General features: G+C 34.2%; 1 protein-coding gene across 10 annotated transcripts in view; it reads right to left on the bottom strand.

Moving 5' to 3' along the window:
- The window catches only part of Oatp74d (Organic anion transporting polypeptide 74D), a 97,782-nt gene that overhangs the window by 38,913 nt on the left and 36,614 nt on the right, over window positions 1–22,255 (bottom strand). Inside the window, exon 1 of one of the 10 annotated variants that reach the window (XM_070311936.1) lies at window positions 15,692–16,031. The exons of 8 other annotated variants lie outside the window; for them this stretch is intronic. The gene's annotated coding sequence lies outside the window, so the exon portion shown is untranslated. Of the gene's footprint in view, window positions 1–11,882; window positions 12,463–15,691; window positions 16,032–22,255 lie in introns of those variants that run through there. One more of the 10 variants, XM_070311871.1, reaches the window with a different exon arrangement.

Here is a 22,255-nt window from a genome sequence, read left to right as displayed (position 1 = left end):
AAAATTATCAAATTGTTGTATTTTTTTTTTTTTTTTAATTTTGATTTTCAGTTTATCTTCCAATTCAATTCATTTCTAATGCACGCGCACGTATAATAAAAATTTTTAAACGATGTATCAAACAAAAAAGAAATCACATTTTTAAATTTCAATTAATTTTTTATAGAAATAATTTTCATGTTTTAAATGATCATCAATTGTGGATTATATAATCGAACTGCGTAAAAATCAAAATATTATTAAAAATGAAAAAGGAAAAGGAAGATATTAAATATTGATTCAAGTTTCATTCTGATTGCATCAGCCTATTCGTGAGTAGACAGAATGTATATTATTCTTTACATAGTTTGTGCTTATTGCTTCAAACTAGTTACAGCATTCCTTCGTGATATGATAAGTTTGAAGCCTCATTTCTCGTTCAGATTAACTCAAATGTAGAATTAAGTAATTTAAAAAAACTCAAATTATATATGTATGTAAATAGTTGCAAAATTAAAATATATATTATTACACAAAATTTATTACATCAATAATTTTAGTACAAATATAATACAAATTTAATATATTATATATCTCATTAATATTCGCAATAGAATCTGAAGGCTTTTTTTTAGAAAATTTTCAGTAATTGTAATTTTTATTTTGATGTTTCGTGTATATATCACTAAATATTTGTATAAAAGTTTTATCATTATTATATATTGTATAATTTTTATATATAAAAGATATTACCCTCTCCTTCTCTCTTCCATATACATATTATATAAAATTATACAATATATATAAATCAATATAAAAATTAATAAATATAAAATATAATTAATAAAATAATATATTAAAATATAATAAAAAATTTTTCTATTGTTCTCTTAATATGATATCTTTAAAAGAATGGCGACTAGAGCAATTGTCTGCCCGACTCATAATCCGAAAACCGTTCGTTGCGATCGTTTCGACGGTCGCATGCGTGCATTCACGTGCGTACACGTGTAAATCGCCCAACTCAGGCTCATGCACCATGCATTTATTTCAAGCGTTCAGCAACTATGTGGCACCCTATGGGAGTTTACATCGTATGCCAGTCTTAATGAATTCGCGGAAACGACATTCGCGCGGCGAATTCTTCGTTACGTTGTTAAGGGGGCATTCGAAATGAATCGTTCGAGAAGTCGTAATGGATCGGAGAGAATATTTCTGGAAGAGATGGAAACTCTTGGACGAGGCTGCAAACTGGAGAAGCCCTTTACGAGCGGGCTCCTCTCACTACCGTAATCCTTTTTCGTCACTTTTGTATATCTTGTTTTGTACTTATTATTATTACACAGCTCTAGTCGCGTAGAAACTCTCATAATATACCTGAAATATTTTGTGTAGATTTAAAAAAAGATATGTACATATATATATATTAGCACAAAAAAATACTTGAAAAGAAATATGGAGATAAACTATTCTGGATAAAAACTAAACGACTGACTGCGCGAAACATCTTATTATTATATATACATATATATACAATATATATAAATGACAATTTTTATTTCAATATAGCTTTAGTTTAGATTTATCAAGGATCAATTAAACTATTTCAAAAATCGCGGCCGAAGGGATAAAAAGATCGAGAGAGTTGCGAACAGCGACGATCGATCGATGATGATGCGACGAGACGAGGAGAGTGAAAGAAAGTGAAAAAGCCGACACGGTTATGCGGAACGACTAGACGATTTAAGCGGGAAACAAGGATGATAAGAAACAGAGGAGGCGTTTGAATGGATGAAAGACCTCGATTACGCTGTGACAGGTATAAGTACGGTGGGGGGGGGGGGGGCCGCAACCGGTCCACCCGACTGGCTCCGTGCGACCGTAGCGTTGTAGGTGCGCAAGCGGTTTCGCTGACCGAGTGATTTGCGCGCGATATGTGTGCACATGTCTTCGTTTTCATTTGACGAAAAAATTTACGCTTGCGGTTTGTGTGCAGCCTCGCAGGCGAAAATGCGGAGGTGAGAATACGCGTCGAAAATACAAGCGGCATTAATATCCTCTGTGTGCGTGAAGAGGCTTTGCTTAAATATTTTTAAAATCAGGCCTGAAAGTATGCTTTATTTATTATCTATTTTATACGGAGTATCTCTTTAATAAATTGTATGTAACTTAGAACATGGAGAATAGCGTATTCTCAAGTTAGAAAACACTGAATTTTAAAATTTTATATAGCAAATACAAAGAGATTATTATCATATATAATTAAAAGTTATATATAAAGTTTTAAATACGATGTTTAATATAGTTTTCAATATACTATCTCTAATTAATAAATTAGCTAATAATAAATCTAACAAATCTCAAAAATATAAATAAGAAAATAATAAATAAAAATAATAAAGCAATAAATTTACAGAAATCGCTTTATATCTAACTTATATGTTTAAATTTATCTTGGCATTCATGAGCTATATTTCGTATATTATATAGTTGCCCACCCGCATTAAATTGAGCAAAACTAACGTCATATGTAATAAGTGCTCGTCATGCCGCACAATCGTCAGTCTCGTAAAGTACAGTAAATTAAATAATAATTCGTCGGCGCATTATACAAGTGCCGAGCACTTGCGGCGCAGCAGGTACACCAGCTGCGATCTGCCCCACATGTTCATCATAAGTTTCGCGTAGGTGTAAGTGCGAGAGAGGCTGGTTGTATCACCTCATAATCAAATGACACGTACGTGTGATGCATTGCACCCGCTCCGCTTGATGAAACAAATTGATTTGACCCGGACTATCGTGACAATAATTTCACGAAATAAGTCCACTGACCAGAATCATGGCACATGCAACGCTTCGAGAATGCTCCGAGACGCATCTATCGTAAACAACATGACGATTCAAGTGACATTCGCATGGTATAAAATTTTCCGATCTTTTTTTTTTTTTTTTTTTTTTTCATACAAGATAAAGACCGTATGTTTTCATCTCATTAAGCTGTTATCGAACATTCCACAATAATAAGGAATAAAATAATGAACAATTCTAAATTTTTACTAAATTTATTAAATTTATACTTTATATGATAAAGTATATCTGTAAACATGATAAAGAATTGAATAAGCGATAAACATAAATGTACATAGTACATATAACATGCTTTAAATAGTTCAAATGCTGAATATTTAGTTTCAAATCAATATTCCAAAACAAGATAATAAAGAAACAAAAGATACTTTTCGTCGAGAGGGAACGTGATGATTACCATCAATGATCTATAATTGTAACTCGTGTATTGTATTTTTCTTTCACGAAATGAGTCGACAACGTCGGAGCAGTAGTCCGGGTCAGTCCAATTGTTTCATTAAGCAAAGTGTACGTAATGCGTAACATGTACGAACGCATACAGAAGCTGCAGGTCGGTTCACTCGCCTCTCGTATCTACGTCACATCTCGATATCTCGGTTATCGAGCGTCCGAGCTCTCTATGAGAATATGGGACAGGCCGCAGTTGCGTACCTGCAGCTCCGAAGCTCTGCAACTCTGAGGTCATCCGGGCATGGTTCTCTCGCTCTCTTTCAAACGTGTTCCTCCAATTAAAAATCGACTCTTATATCTTAAGCAATTGAAATTCCATCATACGAATGGAAGAACTTTTATATTCCGTTATGCTATAATAAAAGTAAAAATATATATTTAATCTACATCCCTCTGGAAAAAAATTAATTAAATTAATCTCAAGTAATATCAAGATTTTTTTTTTATATATACATATATATATATATATAAAGATTGAATGTAATTAAGCGCAATTAAATTAAACTGAAACTTGAGATGCAAAGATTTTCTGTTAATAACGTTATATTTATATCTATTATAATATTATGTAAATAGCAGATTTTTTTAGATCATACAATTCTATTGTGCAAGACTGAATTCCAAACTTCTCTTTATTGAACCGAACTCTTTATAGACTCGATATTCTAGTTTCACTCTTGCAAGATATTATCGACGCGCTATAAAATAGAATTTCCGACGTATTTTCGTCCTTCCGCTTAATTCTCTCTATGTTCTCTATGATATCGGTGACCCAGTTTGATAGAATGAAAAATCACAACTCCTTCCAACATGTACATGTTGGGTCCATTTTATAATCATTTCATTACTCGTAAGATACATTATGATGCGGACCATAATCGATTCGATCACAATTAATAAACAATATCGGAGACAACAGACTATAGGAATAAAATCAGAAGAGAATCTACTTATAATTAAATATCATTAAATAATCACGTCCGATCGAGAGGGTTTTCATCGACGTCCAATCGCTCGGTGAATCCCGAAGAAACCTACATCCACCGTGGATGAACTCGACGACGCATCGCCACCGCTTTGTGCATCGCGACGAAGACGATCACGTCGACGTCGAGGGAAGACGAGGGAAACGTCGGAAAAAGCAGGAGAGAGAAGAATCGAGAGGAGACGAAGCTTTTCGCGCGAGTTTCTCACCGCGAACGTAGCATGTTTCAAAGCAGAAGCGTGTGCAACGAACGAGCGGCTGCATGCGCATACACATGCGAGCGCTTGTCTCTCGCCATTGAGATCTGACCTACTTCGCCAAGCACACGGTTCGCCGACACGGACGTGCTTTTAACCCGAGCAAAAGCACCGACCGAGATGCACCGATCGACATACGGGGTGCATCGTCGGGCGCAAGCGCGTTCGCCTCCGCGTTCCGGGGATGGCCGGCTCTCCGCGGGGCACGATGCACCAATTTTCGGTGCACCCGTGGTATATCGGGCGGGGATTTGGAGCGCATCGGCCTAAATATCCGTAAAGGGATTGACGTCGGTTTTGACGTAGACAAGGCCGATTTTGACGCCGCGGTCATAATTAATCCTGCCGATACTAATTGTCAGTTTCTTTCGTATGTCTCTTCAATAAGCGAGAGAAACGAAAGATAATCGCTGAGAAAAATTTAAATTTAATTATATTTTTTTAAATATATTTACATACTATAATTTCTTCAGAGAATATAACTTTTACAAATTTATATTCTGAAAGCAAAATATATGTCAATAATAAATAAATTGATGTCCCTTGATATTGAGATCTTATGGATACCGAAATGTAAATAAAATTGAAAACAATTCAAAATTAAGGCGCGTACTTTTATGTCAGTCGCATGTGTCATTAATAAAAATTTCAAACGTGTTTCAGATTTCGAATGAAATATTTATTTCCAGTTTTATTTCAAGCGTCGCGCAACAAAGAAATAGGTGAAAAGAAATATGATTTAATAGTAAGTCGTCCGAGATAAAAGACATTATGAAGGAGTGATCTGTATATTTTAAAATAAATAAAAAATTCTGAAATATATTGACTGTGATAAAAATAATTTTTCTCGTATAATATTCTCATTATTTTTAAAAGATTGCTATATTTTTGACATTTCTTTTTAAGTCCGATATAAATGCGCTGTTTCACCGATCGCGTAATCTTTTCAGCGATAACCCAAAAATAAAAAGAGAAATCAAGAGAGAGAAAGTCATGAGAATGCCACGAGTCGCGATTTGTATATCGTCAAGCGCGTTCAGATTATACGTTCTCTGTCAATTTTCGTTCTCGTCGAGTCTCACAAAAATTTCGGCAACAACTCTGCTCGAGGAATTCGAGATGCGTTACAAAGGGGTCACCGTTCACTGTTAATGCACTCGACGCAATTCTGAGCCGAAGACAGCAACACTCGATGTATCCTTGCGCTAAATATAGAAATCTTAATGCACATTGTGGAAATAAATTTCTACCCTCGCCGTGCAATGTACAATTTTTCTGAAATTCTAATTTCATTATACAGAAGCGAAATGCAATTGTGCAATAATAAATCTTCAAAAATTTCTGCAACTGATTGTGCATTGATTGTAAAATATTCTAAAATTATAAATTTATTATTATTCATTATTAGTTATCAATTAGAATATCTTTATCTATACGTGTATTATCTTTTAATTAAGATTATATTATAAAGTATTTATATATTTAATATTAATTAAGTAAACCGAACGTTATAAAATAAATTATGATATATTTACGAGAGGAGAGAGAGGTTAAAATAATTATTGTTTAATATTGTTACTCACATCGATACTCTTATGTTATTACTTTCCCGAATTTCCACCGTTAATTAAATTTTTATCAAGTAATTTTGAAACGCGACGACGGACGCTCATACGAGAATACATGCAGAATTAATACACTTATTTTTATCGTACGCCGACTTCCCATCCTTGGAAGTCGTTAGATACGACGAAGTCGCACCCGATCTGGTCGAGAATACTTGAACAAGTCGGTCTGGAATTGAGTGCCGTCTGGTCATCCAACTTACTCGAGACTCGAGGGTTTACATTGCGAGGTGTCCGCGACGCGTTATTGGCCGTAATATCATCGTAAACGCAATGCGCATGCCATGCAGCAAGGTGACGTGACACAATGCGTCTATTCGCAACGACTATCGAGATATATCGAGAATAGGCGCAAGTGTCTCTTATCTGCAAATGTGCGTTCGAGGGAACAAAAGCGATTCGCCAATAAAACTCCGTTATGTAAAATTCTCTCGAACGAGCATTGACGTTATTAATCGCGAACACGAAGCGTTCAACTTCTTCGTCGATTCCGATAAAAATGATCTATGAGAAAATCGCCAATTGTATGAAATAAATAGATAAAATAATTTCATACAATCGTCATATATGTTTATATATCAATACATATTTCTTTTACAATCTAATGAAACATTCTCATAAATGTATTTATTGTATATGTGCGAATCAGTATCAAAAGTGATGATTGAAAATAATGATGCTAAGTAACACGGAAAATTTATTTACAAAATTTTCGTCAAAGTTAATATGTTTTATCTCAATATTAATAAAATTGAGATATTTATAATCTAAAATTAACCTATTACAGCCAAATCTATCTCTAAACGTAAATATTTTACGAATAGAAGAAAGTCTCTAAATCATAAGATAGAGTGCGCGTTATAATCGAACTGTAATATAGCAAACAAACAATTTCTTAAATATTCGTCGAGTTAATTTAGCGTTAGTTATCGTAATGTTCTTGAATAATTATCGCAAAAGAACAAGCAAACGCACACGCTACACGCGCGTCTGAAACTCAAACAGAAATTTATACACGACCTCCATCAGCGAATCCGCAAATAATCCGCGACCGTACTTCTATAAATTCACCTTGAAGCAAACGGCCGGCCTTCTGCGAGTAATTCCCCTCATCGGCTGAATTGCGCGCGAATAAGTGCACTGGAAGTGCATCGGGTCATTTGCGTATTCTTAGCGGCGCTTATTGATTTTCAAATAATTCGGGCACGAACGTGAACGCAAGCGCGAAAATGTAATGCATTCGAGGTTCCCTGTAATTCAGGCATATCCCTTTATAACATTAAGATCTTTTATATTTCTTCGTTCCACTTTATGCATTTGCGAATACATTTTTTTTTCATACGATGTAAGATCAATGATTGATAAAAGATAATAAAAAATTTTATCCTTTGAAAACAATGTAAAATTATTTAAAAATACGATTAAAGCATCGTTTTGCGTAAAAGCAACTCTTTTAAATACTTATACATATTATTCGATAAATTCGGAAAATTGATAAAATCGATATATGTATAATCGATAATATAATAATGAAATTGTAATATATAATTAAAAATTTAATTAGCAAAATATTCAAAATTGCGTAAATATATTTTTTTTTAAACCTAATAAAGAGATAATGTCCAATCGAGCTTTATTCCTCAAATTAAGAAAGAGATTTTATGCTTGAAATTAAAAATAAAAGAATTATATCCTTGAAATAATTATAGTAGTCGCTTACATAAATATCTGAGTTATCAGAGCGAGCTTCTAACATGAGACTCGAGCGCTTCCGGACACGATAGAGGGATTCTCTTGACGCACGTGCATTCGCAAGCATGAGGATGGACGGCGGGCGTTGCTCGCAGCTTGCAGCGGAATCGTCAAACTGGGTCAACGAGACATCGTCGTTCCTGACGGCACATTCTCGAATACGTATACACACACATTGCATACACACACTGATTGCCGTTGCATCGTTGCGCGCGTATGCGCAGATGTCCTATATGCGCGACGCGAGTGTCGCCCCTCAATCCCTCTATTCTCTCCGGCAAGTGCCAGACTTATTGACATTTTGCTAAGGAGAACCGCGAATTTACCCCGATACGGTTGATATATTCGGTTATTTTTGCAGCCGATTTCATTCGATTATCTACATACATTCACCTAATGTGAATCGCGAATTGTAACCGAGATTTATATGCTTATCGATCCTATCTGTCATCTGCTTTTATCGGGAACGTAGACGCGTAATATTTCTTAATGTGAAATAATGTTTCTATATATTTCTTATTCATTCCTTATTATATAGTTATACAATTATATTCGCTATAATATAGATGTATTTCATAATCTTTAAAATACTTTTATCCACAAATAATTTAATTAATTATTAAAAATATATGCTATTAACGTCTCGTTACGTCCGTATAGGACGAATGCTGTATCGAGAGGATTAAATTAGTCATGTATATATACGTATATGTACATTTCAAACTGTCACATAAATGTATACTGTTTTTATAAAATATTAATTAAATTTCACCATAATACACATTAATTAAACCAATTTCCTATTAATATCTTTTTTTTACTTCATTGCCAGATCACAGAAAGATCAATGTACACGCGCATGTTACTTCGTTTCGTTCAAAACGTCGACAGGATTTTGTCGATCCTCGAAGGAAAGTGAACAAAGTGAAAGTGTGTCCCGTCTCGAATTCGCGATTAGAGGTGCCTCGCGGAAACTTCCAGGCCTCGAAAGGCGCCGAAAAAGGCGAATCACCTCGACGAAAGCCGCTCCTCGCGAACGAGAATCCCTGGAGGAGAGACAGAGAAAGGAACAGAGGAGAGGATGTACGAAATAAGAGGTGGTTGTTCGAGCAATGCGAATGTTTGCCAAATGACGTCAAGCATCCATGGAGGCCAGGCTCTTTTCGAACTGACGCTGGTTTGCACGTTAGTATTCACGTACGACATTGATCAATCTTAAGTCAAAAATCTTTAGGAAAGAATCTTGCGTACAAAAAAAAAAAATAAATAAAACGACCACAATTTACATAATAAAATCTAACTCGACAAGAGATAAAATGATATATAATGTACGGTTATTTAAATATAAAAGATGATAAAAGAACTGAATAGAGAGATTAACACGTTTATAGAAATTTTTCTTCTCATTTATCGTATATATATAAAGAATGCTTTTAACCCACGTAATGAAATTCTCAAACAACATTCAGCTCTTACCAGATATATCGCTTTATATAATTTCAAACCTGACATATATCTGCATAAGGCCAAGTCGCGAGAAAAGAGACAGATTAACAATATCAGTGTGCCAGTTACAGAAAGCATAACAAGAATAATGTTCACTTATACTCCAACACATTATAGTAATTTTAATCCCGAGGCAATGATGCCATCAACAAGAATCAGCAGCATTCTTCGGAGCGTAAACGCTCAACAACGGACGTATATATGCACGCATTTCTGTTTACATCGTAGCTTCCTATGATGCGGCACGCAACGTTCGCATGCCGAGAGGAAACGAAAAAAAAAAAAAAAAATATGGGAAGAAGGATTCGAGCACGCAAGACAGAAAGGGAAAAAGAGAAAAAAGGAGAAGATAAATTTCTCTCTCTCGAATGCATAATAGCCGCCCTGAAGGCGCTTCGTACTCGTGTCTCGCGCGAGAGACCTTCTATGCGTGCAGTCTTAAACACGAGCGCGTCTCATTATGTAATAAACGTGCGCGAGCTGCACGAACGATATGTGTCATGTATGCGCACAATGTAATAATAACGAGGGACGAGAGGGGGAAAAAAGAGAGGAAAGAACGAGAGGAGAAAGGAACGAAACGCGGCGCGTTCAATGCGTAAGGATGTCCGATGCGTGCGTTCAATACACGTGTAGATACACCCTATTGTTGTTTGCTACGTTTACGAATATTAAATATAATAAAAGCTTCAACGCGAAAACATTACGTCCCGCAAGTTTTTCGATAAGGAGAATGCAGCGAGTTAGAATTATTTAAAATAAAAATATTTTAGCATTCGAATTTGTATTATCCTGTTTATCTATTATTTTATTACATGTGCTTATATTGTAGTAACTTCCCCCGCGAGTAAGTTAATTGCAGTTTCGCGAATATAAAAAATGTCTGAGCAAATATAAAATATAAAATGGCAAATGATTTTACATATATGAAGCTTGTATCAATCTCGTCGCTTGTATCAATTCGTTTGGATGTTGCACCCATAATATTCACATTTATATTGATTGATAGAATAAAATGTACACGTGTTAATTTAGTAGAGAGCACAAAAAGCTTCGTGCTACACGTGTTAATATTGGGTTACTTCCATATATTTCGCAAGCGCCAAATATAAACCTCGTGTGTCGTATAGTAAAAGAATGCTTATACAAACTAAAATATTTTTATTCATAGAGTACACGCATGTTTCGTAACAAAGATATTCAAATTGCATCTGGAATCATAATATATCTCACGAGAGGATATATATATATATATATATATATATATATATATATATATATATATATATATATGGACTACGGTGTAAAAAGCAAATAGGAAGCCGCGGTGGGCGGAAAAGCTCGACAACAATAGGGACGCGATATAACACGCGCGGCATGTACCATATGCAGATGAGAGACGTCCGTCGTCGCTCGTCTACGCACGCACGCACGCATGTAGATACGCGCGCGCTCACACACACACACACATACGCATATACGCACGCGGATGCATTTTCTATCCCCCGTATTCATCCGCGTACGGCGACTCCGTGACCCACTTTCATCTCTGGGAATAACAGGCACAAGCGCACACCTCTCGTCCACCCACGTGCGAAATCCCTCCTGTTGGTCGCGTCCCATTGCCATTGCCCGTTTACGTGCGCTATGCACCTGCACGTGCACGCCACACGCGTTGCAATCTGCGTGGCAGCTCGGTATTACCAATGAGTCCGATAAGTTCGTCGTTCGTTCGTACGTTCTCACGTGTACCATAATTACACGCGTCGAGATATTTATGCTGCTTATTGCGAGTTTCGCGAACAAACGCACGATGCGAGAAATTATGCGTTAGATACGATATTACGAATATATATCGAGTATCCGTTCATCATATAAAATATATTGTATATTGGGTGTGATATATCTGTTCAAGAAAACTAAAATGGCTTTTAAATAAAACCATATTATTTCGTTATATTTGCATGAGACGGACATTTTTTTTATTTTATATTTCGACAGCTTGTTATATTCTAACTTTTCTCGATAAAAGAGTATTGCATTATCTTATCGTTATTATATTTCCTATTCGGTGCGCGAATATATTAAAAGGGTGCGAGGAAAAAAATTAAGCTTCTATAGAAATAACAAATTTTCCAAAATTATCTGAGATATATTTACTATATTACTATACTGCATATATTTATTATACGCACAGAAATTTAAGAGATTGGTATTATAAGATAATCTCAAATTTTCTTTGCGTAGAAAAATATTAATATGATGTAATACAGTAATATGAGATAAATGCGGAATTTATTAGACATCTACTTTGAATAAAGATTGCATCTTTATTCAAAACACATAGCACTGGATTGACTCTCCAACCTAAATTCCATCGAAATGGAAAATACGGATTCTCGGAAAGGATTCTCGCCAGGACAAAGATTTCTGTGCTCACGGGACCAGAACGGGTCTTACTCTAATCGAGAGTTCGGCGGATGCCAGGCTCGTCTCCCGCATCGACACGCATGATGGTGCTTCATCGGCCACGCGTGGAAGTCGTTTACCTCTCGGAGTTATTTGGCCTCTTCGTAGCTATTTGGCTCACCGACACGCACGATTCGTGCACAGGGAATGACATGCAGACGAGAAAAGAAGAAAGAGAGATTGCCGCAGATAAAGAGATGCAGAGAGAGAAAGAATAAAAAATACAGAGGACCACGAAATTGAGCGAAAGAGAAAGAACACGATATCAGAAAGGAAAAAGAAGATTAAGTTGATGAAAATAAAGAGAGAGACATAGAATTATTATTCATTCACCGGTACTTCAACCGAATACGTCACACGTCTATATGCATGCGCGTACGAAAGGGAAGTTAAAGTAGATAGAGATAAGTGGAAAAGAGAAGGAGAGTGAAACGTAAATGGCCAGACACACGTGCCAAGAAACGCACACACATGAACGCTTGCATGCTGCGTTTCAAGTAAGCATCGACAGCTGATTCCTGGCAAATCTTGGCAAACTCTTGCTCTATATGAGACTATGGTTCCAATGCACTTGCATGAAATATATTACTTGTTCTGGAGAATTATAATAACTGTATAAATATACATGAAACTTATTGCATTTGTTTCATAAATAAAATTCTGCATTATAATGCAACCTATAAATTATATTGAGATGAAATGATTCGAAAAAACGGATTGATAAAAGATATTCACAAACAACTTTCGATAATAATATAATATCATATAATAAAATTTTATTGTAACAAAATTAACGATCGATATCACTCAATACACGATGTGATCGACGAGTACTCTCTTTAACCAAGCTCTTAATCAAATTTTTTAATCGATCAAAACCGTATGTTATATATTGTATATATATTGCATACAAAATTTTTTTGTCATAGCGAAAAATAATCGACTTTGATGATGCGATATTCTATGACATCTATCTCTACAGACGCATCGTCTATTGGATTTTTACGATCTTTTAATATACTATTCTCAGATATTGCCACCGCAAGAAGCTCACAGCACGATATCTAATAACAACGACCGCGTTCAATTACTACGAAGTAATAAAACGAAGCAACATTGTCACGCAAAACGTGCCTTTACGACGCAAAGGGTCAATAAACGGTGTCTATTGTGCCAACACTTAAATCCACGTCATACGGTATTTCTAATAAAACCGTGGTGTCGATAGAACGCAGCTATTGGCGCAATGAAGATTACTGTAAATTTTTCTGAAGTCTGAGAACCGCGTAACAGAATCAAGTACGCAAGATTTTACGATAGCGCTTAAAAACGCGCTTTTAAGACTATGCAAATGTTATAGTTCTCTGTCATTTTATTTACTTCATCACTTTCTGAAAACTTATTCACAGTTATCCAAAAATTTTATTATTCGATAAGTTTATCCCACATAAAAACTCGCGTTAAAACATGTGAAAAAACTCTTGTTAAGAATATTATTATTATAATTTGATTATATCACATCGTATACCAATGTAGTTGATGAAATTTTGATATTCATACAAACATTCTATTGTTTATTTTCTAGTTTTATATATCTAATCGCTCTTCTTTTTTACATAATAGATACTATATAATAATTAATATATAGTAAGCAAATTTTCCCCGTCAAATAAAAAAAAAAAAAAAAAAAACATGAAAAATTAGCTCGATATCGACGACGAGAAACACGTATTTTATTTATCTTGAAGCCGCTACACCCAAGAGTGTCTCTCTCTTTCTCTCCTTGTCATCCTGTGTCTCTCACGCATACGCGTTAGCGAGAGCATGTTTTACGAGTGCGCACAAGTGTACGCTTTTAGGCGTCATGTTCTCTCTTTTCCCCGCGTCCCTTTCGTACTGAAACGAACATCGCGGAGAGACCTCCGTATGGCAACTCGCCTGCCCGGCAGAAACGCATCTCGCATACGAAAACGCACGCGTCGCTCTCGTCTCGCATCTGCAAATCTTATCGCGTGTCTCGAAATTTCGGGAAATCATCGATCCCTCAGACACAATGATACGTGCCCCGAAAGAATTTGACGTTCCGTCGAAAACGAAAAGAATCGTATATTTTTTTTCTGTTCTTTGAACAAATAAATTAATTAAATTATTGTTTGAGTAATATTAATTAAAGAGCGTGTAATATGTATACGTGTGTCAAACGGCAAGTTAAAAATGTTGAAAAATTTGAATATCACACCCTAATATTAGGATATTAAAAAACTCAATTTCAAATAAATTTGATAAGTTCATTATCTAGTTATATTATCCAGACGTTAACGGTGAAATTTTGTTTTTATAATTCATGAATTAAAATTTTCGTATCAAACATTTCTTTTTTCTTTTTCCTATGCTACATATCTCTTCTTAATATGTGAATTTATTACAAGTCTTAAAATTATATATATAACATTCTAAGAGAACAAACTGTGCTAAAATATAATTAATAAGAAAACAAGTTCAATTCTAAAATATAAACAACGTAGAACCCATTGTTTGACGATCGGCAAACAGTGATTTCGCGTTGCAAACAGGCAGGAACTTTGCAACCGAAGGCGCACGCACGCGGTACGATAAGCGCCTAGATCAGAGCCAAGTATTTAACTTGTTCGCATCCACGCCAGCAGGCAACTCTGATGACCATGGCCTTAATCACAATGAATGTACACCGATATGAGCGAGGCGCATCGCCTTTTACTGCACTCGCCCTGCACGCTCGTCTGCAACGGCAAACCTCCAGCTAGCCAGGAAAACTCGTTACTGGCTACATCAAGAATTAAAGCCTACCTATAAAGCCTAATCATCACGTTAATTCACAAAGGAAATTTTATTATATATTTATTTGTGTGATTATATATATATATATATAGTGATAAAAACAATTTGTTAAAAGTATAATAAAAAAAAAATCTATAAGAATGTGCAATAATATAATTCAACAAGTTGAGCATGTTATGAAAAAGAATTTTTTTCTTTGCCCGGTTATATCGCTTCCGATCTTTTATTTTTTTACATAGCATAAGTATAGAAGTATAGAAATTTGTATTTAGTCTTTATGCTAAAACGATGTACTGCTATTGAAAGTGACTTATATTGAATATATGTAAATTATTTGTAACTAAAAAAAAAAAAAGAAAAAAGTCTGACTTTGAAGAAGAAACTTGTCCTTATTAATGGTTCAGAGTTACCACATCTCTGTTATTCGTTTATATAAAATTTCTATCTTATTTTGGAGATAAATATGTTTATATATATTTACTGCATTCTTTGTTAGATATATTTATTTTTAGGTTGACCTTAACCCTATCGCGGCTTGCTGTATCTTCGAGATACAGATAATTAGTGATAAAGTTTCCTGTACGCGAGACGAACGAAGGAGTGCACAAATATGCGCTTGACCTTAAGTAATCATCCCTCCGCGGGGTCGATAAAGTCATAGACATAAAAAAACAAGAAACAACGTGCCGCACCACGTTTCGCTCTGAATTACATCTGAATAAATTATGATATGTTATCTCGCATTGAAAAATATAAAACTTTCCTCTAGAATTGATATTAAATGCTGATTTGAACGAATAAATTGACAGTATAAATAATTATCGTTAATCATATCATGAATCGTGTAATTTACGCATAACGTCAAGTTTCTCATATAAAAAATAAAATCGAAAAATACGAGACATCTTATATTTGCAACTAGTCATATTTCTGTCGTAAAATATAATAATACAATGTAATATAATATAATATATATAATTTACCATATTTGTGGCAGCAAAAAGATATCGCCTAAAGTTTGTCACGTCTTTTTTTTATCCCGGCTCGCTCCGCCGAAATATCGATTCAGGCTGTTCCCGATATAAAGGTTCCCTAAAATAAAACTCTTTTGCATTGCACGAACAACAAAGTCCACCGTTAAGGAAAAAAAAAAAAGAAAAAAAATTGTAAGCGCGTTCAACAGTGCACTCTGAGGCTCAATAAATTTATCACGAGGAAAAGCGCTATCTTATCGAGCCGGCATATGGCGACACCTGATTGGAAAATACGCGACAGGTGCGCTTTTATGCACGAATCCGTGAATCCGCGATATTAGCGCTAAAGTATCGACCTCAATCAAATCACCTGACGGCCGCGATATCGTTATCTCGCATCCGCGCTCATTGCACTTGCACGATATCGCCGGCCTGGTAGATAATCAACGCGATAATATCAACACGATAACGCCACGCGAAAATGCATTCCTACATACGACTCAACTTCCAAATCAGCTTTCTCGATAAGATACAATATTGAAGTAAAAATCTTTCGCGATAAAACGAAAATTTTCGTAAAATGCGATAAAAAGTAGATTTTCGAATGAAAAAAAAAGCGAGAGAAATCGATAAAAAAAATTTTTTCTGCACTAAACATCCTTAATATATTTATTCATATCGTTAATAGAAAATCTTGATGTGCATTATATAAATGATCAATATATATTATCTCACAATATATAATCGTACTATAAAAGCAAGTATAATACTATTTATAAAATAAATATAATAATATTTATTTCAAATCGCACGAGAAACCTCAATGTTATCGAATGATCATTGCAAAGTAGATCATTGTGCTTATTTCGCTCGACGGATAGCGGATGGCATGGATCTTACAGAGAACCACGGTATTTGCTCCAATATTTGGAGTATCGCGTATCGGCGGCACGTGTTATGTACTCGTTTAGATACGGACGGGCTAAGAGGCCGCGGGAGAGACTGGCTACGAGATGACGAACGGCTATGACGATTTATGTACGGCTAAAGGACACGGCATCATCGTATAAGTGTGGATGTAACATCGTCTGTCGGAGTACTTTCATTGGTGTTATACAACCGCGAGTCGACCGATCGCTGAAAAGAGAAATGGGAACACACAGCGATTCTCATGCGAATCTCACCAAACGCTGCACAGACTTATAATTTAATGGCATTTCAGCATGGCTAATAAAAATAACACGAAGATAATGAAAACCGATAAATCGAAAAAATAAATAAGATTAATTACATTAAATGTAACATTAAATCATTTTGTAATAATAAAATTTCATAATAATAACAAATTTTTAATAATTTTATTACAAAAATTTGTTTTTCGAGCATATAAAAGATTTTTTCATTTCATAATTAAATAATTAATTATTTAATATTTAAAATTTATATATATTTTTCTAATAATTATATTATAAATTATATTATATAAAGATCTTTTATATAAAAATACGAGGAGTTCGTACAAAAAAAAACTTTATATGCAAGAAAGATAATGTGTATTCTGCAGCTACACGTGGCATTTAATGCTTCGAGTCTAACAATAGCAAATAATAATGAGATTATATTTATATTCCAGTTTCTTGGCTTTGATCATTCAGAGTTTTAGAGCGAGCTTTTCGCAATTTTATTCAATTTTCTGGGCTGAATAACGCGATTAAACATATGTTGCGTCAAATAATGGAAGATGACATAAACATGTAGAAGCACCTATCAGATCCAAAACTTCGATTATTACGATATGTTGACAGCGACGCAACTCGTATTGGTGCATAACGTCATGTTGATGCGGACGACCAATATCTTCACTTCAATTAATCGCGTTATCGCGATTTTTGTTATCAAACGTGAAATTATTGATAGTGACTTAATTTTAGCTACCAAGACTGATTCATCGAAAAACTGAATTATCGTCTTCATTTCAATATTATGGCACACTTTGAATATCGTGATACATTTCCCTCAATATTTTTACTTTCTTCTTTTTTACAAGCAAAAATTAATTGTACAATTTAAATTTTTAAACAATATGTAAAATTTTATTCTTTATTTATCTGCAACAGATCAATTATAATTTGTACATGTAAAGCCATCGTTTCTTGAATAATTGGTCAGATTTACAATACATTAACGCTTGTACGACTAACTTTTAATATGAGAAAGAATCTGAAAGTCAAGCTTGTCATTTATATAGTAAAAGTTTCTATAAAACTTTTACAAATATAATAAATTACAAAATATAAAATATAATAAAAATCAAAAAAAGAAAACAAACGTACATTAGCAACTTCTTCAGATTTATCCATATTTCAATAGCACTATGTATAAAAGTAGGACGAAGGAGAGTTTCGTCTCGTTGAGTATACAAGATTCATGCAATCTCGGTCGCGGAGAAAGTGGAAAAGTGTATCATTCACTTTATGTATCATTCATTTTACATACCGGGTGATGCCAGATATAATGATTCAATAACATCATCTGTGTATGTGAATTTTTGGATTTATAATATAAAAAAACACTAATTTTTTAACCGGCCGATTAATTAATAATTGCTAATTACAATTAAAATTTTAATGCCATTAATAACCTATTTATTTATAATAATTTTATCTCAACTTTTTTCTGGAAAATAATATTTATAAAATAGGATAATTCTCTTTTCATTCCACAAGAGAGAGAGAGAGAGAGAGAGAGAGAGAGAGAGAGAGAGAGAGAGAGAGAGATCAAACTAATAAAGATGAACCAAAGCTCGACTTTTTAAAATATGAGATACGACATATATATTATATGTTTAAATGTTTAATATTTCAAAATAAAAAAACATTTATCGATATTATATATATGTTTTTTATATAATATCGCTAAACCAAATGTATTATAACTGAGTTTTTATATTAATATATAAATAAAAAGTGTTAGATCGACGTTTTAGATAGATATTAAAACGATTTACGATTCCCAAAATCGCTTGCTTCTATTGTATTTTCTATGATTTATTTATAAAAAGTCTTCCCACAATTCCTGTATTAAAAAAGGGAGAATTATAAAATAAATCTTCGATATACATATATACGTATATGGTGAAACATCTTTCAAAAGTGAAAAAACTTCAAGTTTTCACAAATTTCGAAACGTTCACGCACACACACACACACACACACACACGCGCGCATACTAAAACACATTGGAGAAAATTTTATACGTCACATGCAGTTACAAATTTTCGTTAAACGAATCTTGGATAAAAGAATATCTTAAATCAACGAGCCCAATTTGAGCCGTGTCCAAGATTGGCGACCGAAACCTCGGGTTTCGAAAACCGGAGCATCGGATCGCAGGCGACTCCGATTTCGCCAACACGTGCGACAATGATACACAGATGTAGAAACGATGCGGGTATCGTTCGTTAAGGGAACCAGCCCATCATCGTTAAATCATCGAACGTTACTATTATTTTGGCAATGATACGCGGAATAATGTACGATGCTCTGATCGTATAAACACACGTTTATTCGCTAATAAATCGTTGATTTTTTTTTTACGTTGATTTTGAAATAACGATGCAGCTACACGACCGTAACTAACCGTTTGTGGTGGAATCATGATAATGACGCTTATTACACACATTAATCGCGATAGATTGCTGCATATTAATGAATATCTCAAAGTCAAGTCTCACACAATAGTCTCAAATAATATATTTCTACAATATAATTTCTAGAGAGCAATCTTTTTTTTTAGAATTTTGATATAATTAATAAAATTCTGATCTCTTCTCATAAAGAAGAAATATTCTAGAGCTTTTAAAATATTTTAAAAAGAATTTTGATAATTTAAGTATAAAATATAGAAGAGTGAAGATATATGTAGAATGTTGGCTTCACATTTTTTTACAAGAATTAATAATAATTTTGATAATTAACTTACATATATGTAAAAATCCAAATTTGGTGAGATAAAAATTATTACCAATACCGGTGAATCTCTCGCCGCAAGTCTGGATCCAACTTTCTCTGAGAGCGCTTGATCGTCGAAAACGAAACGAAGTACTCAAAGGACGGGAACGAAGTGGATCGGTGCTAGCAGGATCACGATCATCGATCCTACAGATCCTGGCAGATGACGCTCTGCCTCTCTAAGTGGGGGAAAATACAAGGAGGGATACGTGAGGCGAAGCCAATTATCATGGGCGTGTGTTGTCATTGCCTAATATCATAGCTTTGAGAAACTCTGTTAGCCTTAATAGTCGCGATAGCTTTTTTTCTCTCTATTTTTCTTGAATGGAACAAGAAACAGATCAATTGTCACAAATATGGCAAATTTTTAAACAAAACATAATTGCTTTCGTCAAAGAATTCAACGATAACAATCCGCGCTCAATTGTTACTTGAGAAAAAAACAAACAAAAGTAAACAAACGCACGATTATAATTTCACGTTGTGTCAATTTTATCATACAACGATACATTTACATAGCGTGTATAATATGTAGAACTTGTAATATATTCTCTTATGAAAAAGTTATGCAGAATCTTCTAACGATGCGATATAGAGAGAAAAAGAGAAAGAGGAAGATAAAGGATTAAAAGAATAGTGACAAGAGAGTAACAATGTCGGTGTCAGGTATTTGTCATTCCAGTCTTGGCGTTCGCCTTGTTAATCCAGCATATCGTTTCACACACGGACGCGAGGCCTTTAAATTCTCATTCATGGGTATCACGCGTACCATGTGGCGCGTCGGCATCGCGTATACTGCAATATCATTCGGCTAGATTGCACTCGCGAACCGTGGCGATGCAACGGCACGACGCGAAGAAAACGCGCGCTGGAAAATAAATTACGCACGTTAACTCCCGAAGGTGAGGTTGATTTCGTAAAAAATGACGCCGTAAATATTTTCCGCCGCAATGCGCTATTTCGTAATGTGTGAGAGCGGGAAAATTTATTCGATCTATTCAACTCGATTCATTACGCATTATTGTACACGCGGAGAATGTGCTATTTTAAATCAGAGAAATAAGATAATTTTATTTGTGAGTAAATATGTTTTTGAATTATGTATTAGAAAAATAATCACATGTTTAGTGTGTTTTTCAAAAAAAAAAAAAAAAAAAAATTTGTTCAGGGACAAAATTGGAAAATAATTAATAATTAATCATAGTAAATGTTTGGCATTACGTTCCAATATTTGTATTATCATCTAAAATATATAAAATTCTGTTATGTGTTTTTCGACTATGCTTTTATGTTTATTTTTTCGTATCTCAGATATCTCTCTATCAGATAAAATTACCTTTTTCTATCGTAAAGATATCGGGCGTGTTTCTTTTTGCTTGAGATATTTTTGCATGTTCCTTGTGTGTTTTTTTTCTTAAGATCCTTAAATCGTAACGTCATGTGTAAACTGGAGATGATAACAAAAACTCTTATCTTGTACGCAAACTTTAGCATCGCGAAGTTAACGAACCGCCGGATGTAGATTAATTGTTTAAACGCCGCACTATAACAGTGCGTTTATGGCGAAGATAACGGAATCGAGTTTTACAATGTTTGCCGAAAAAACGCCAAAATGTTAACGAACGAGCCTGCAACGTCGGGCCTTCAAGATCATTCAAAGAAATAGTGTTGTTTATTTAATTCGTCAAAGATATTTTTTAGATTCACACATACGTACGTCATATATATTAATTTTTAATATTATATTTTAATTAAAAATCCTTAATGAATACATTTAGTTATTTTAAAGGAGATTTATGCATTTGTTTCTGATGGACCATGCTATACGGTTTCCATATGGTGAAATAACAGCAGCATTTTTTCTATATTATATTTTCCTCCAATTTCTTAAATTTCCTGGAATAACTTTCCGGGGTGTCAATTTTCATGTAACAGACAGATTATTATATCTCCCCTATATGTAAACACCTATATTTTTTTAGGCAGGCTCGTAGTTTCCCAATCGTTCAATTTTCCAGGATAACTTTTCCAAGTATGACAGTTTACTCTCGAGAGAAATAGATTATTAATATCAACGCAGTCCTTTATAATGGCACCAAATATCTCACTTATCATGCCATACAAATAAAGATACCGATCGCTATCGCGATCATTCCAAAAATAGAATCGCTCCAGCGTATGTTCAAAAAAGAAAGAAAAAAATCACTATGCCAATTCATATGCAAGAGAAATGTACTATGTTTTACGTTTGAATTTTAAATTCTTATTTTTAATACTCTGAGAAGATGTATTTCTCTCTCTCTCTCTCTCTCTCTCTCTCTCTCTCTTTCATTTTGGAAAAATCGCAATCTGTAATTCAATTTGTTTCTAATTATTTGTTTCTATCTGTTATAATGTTAATTAAATTTATTTTTTATATAGTATCAAATGAGATAATTTACTAATTAACACTAAATACATCGTTTATTCACAGAAAGCTTTTTTATCATCCTTTCTCACCCCTTCAATTAGCTATAATAGCGTCGGCGATTACCACCTGTGTAAGTAAAATATTGTCCTTTAG

This window comes from Polyergus mexicanus, unplaced genomic scaffold, assembly GCF_030449975.1.
Source record: "Polyergus mexicanus isolate NDT 795.1 unplaced genomic scaffold, iyPolMexi1.0 SCAF_1, whole genome shotgun sequence".
NCBI classification, from domain to species: Eukaryota; Metazoa; Arthropoda; class Insecta; order Hymenoptera; family Formicidae; genus Polyergus; species Polyergus mexicanus.
This window is presented reverse-complemented; position numbering and strand designations above follow the sequence as displayed.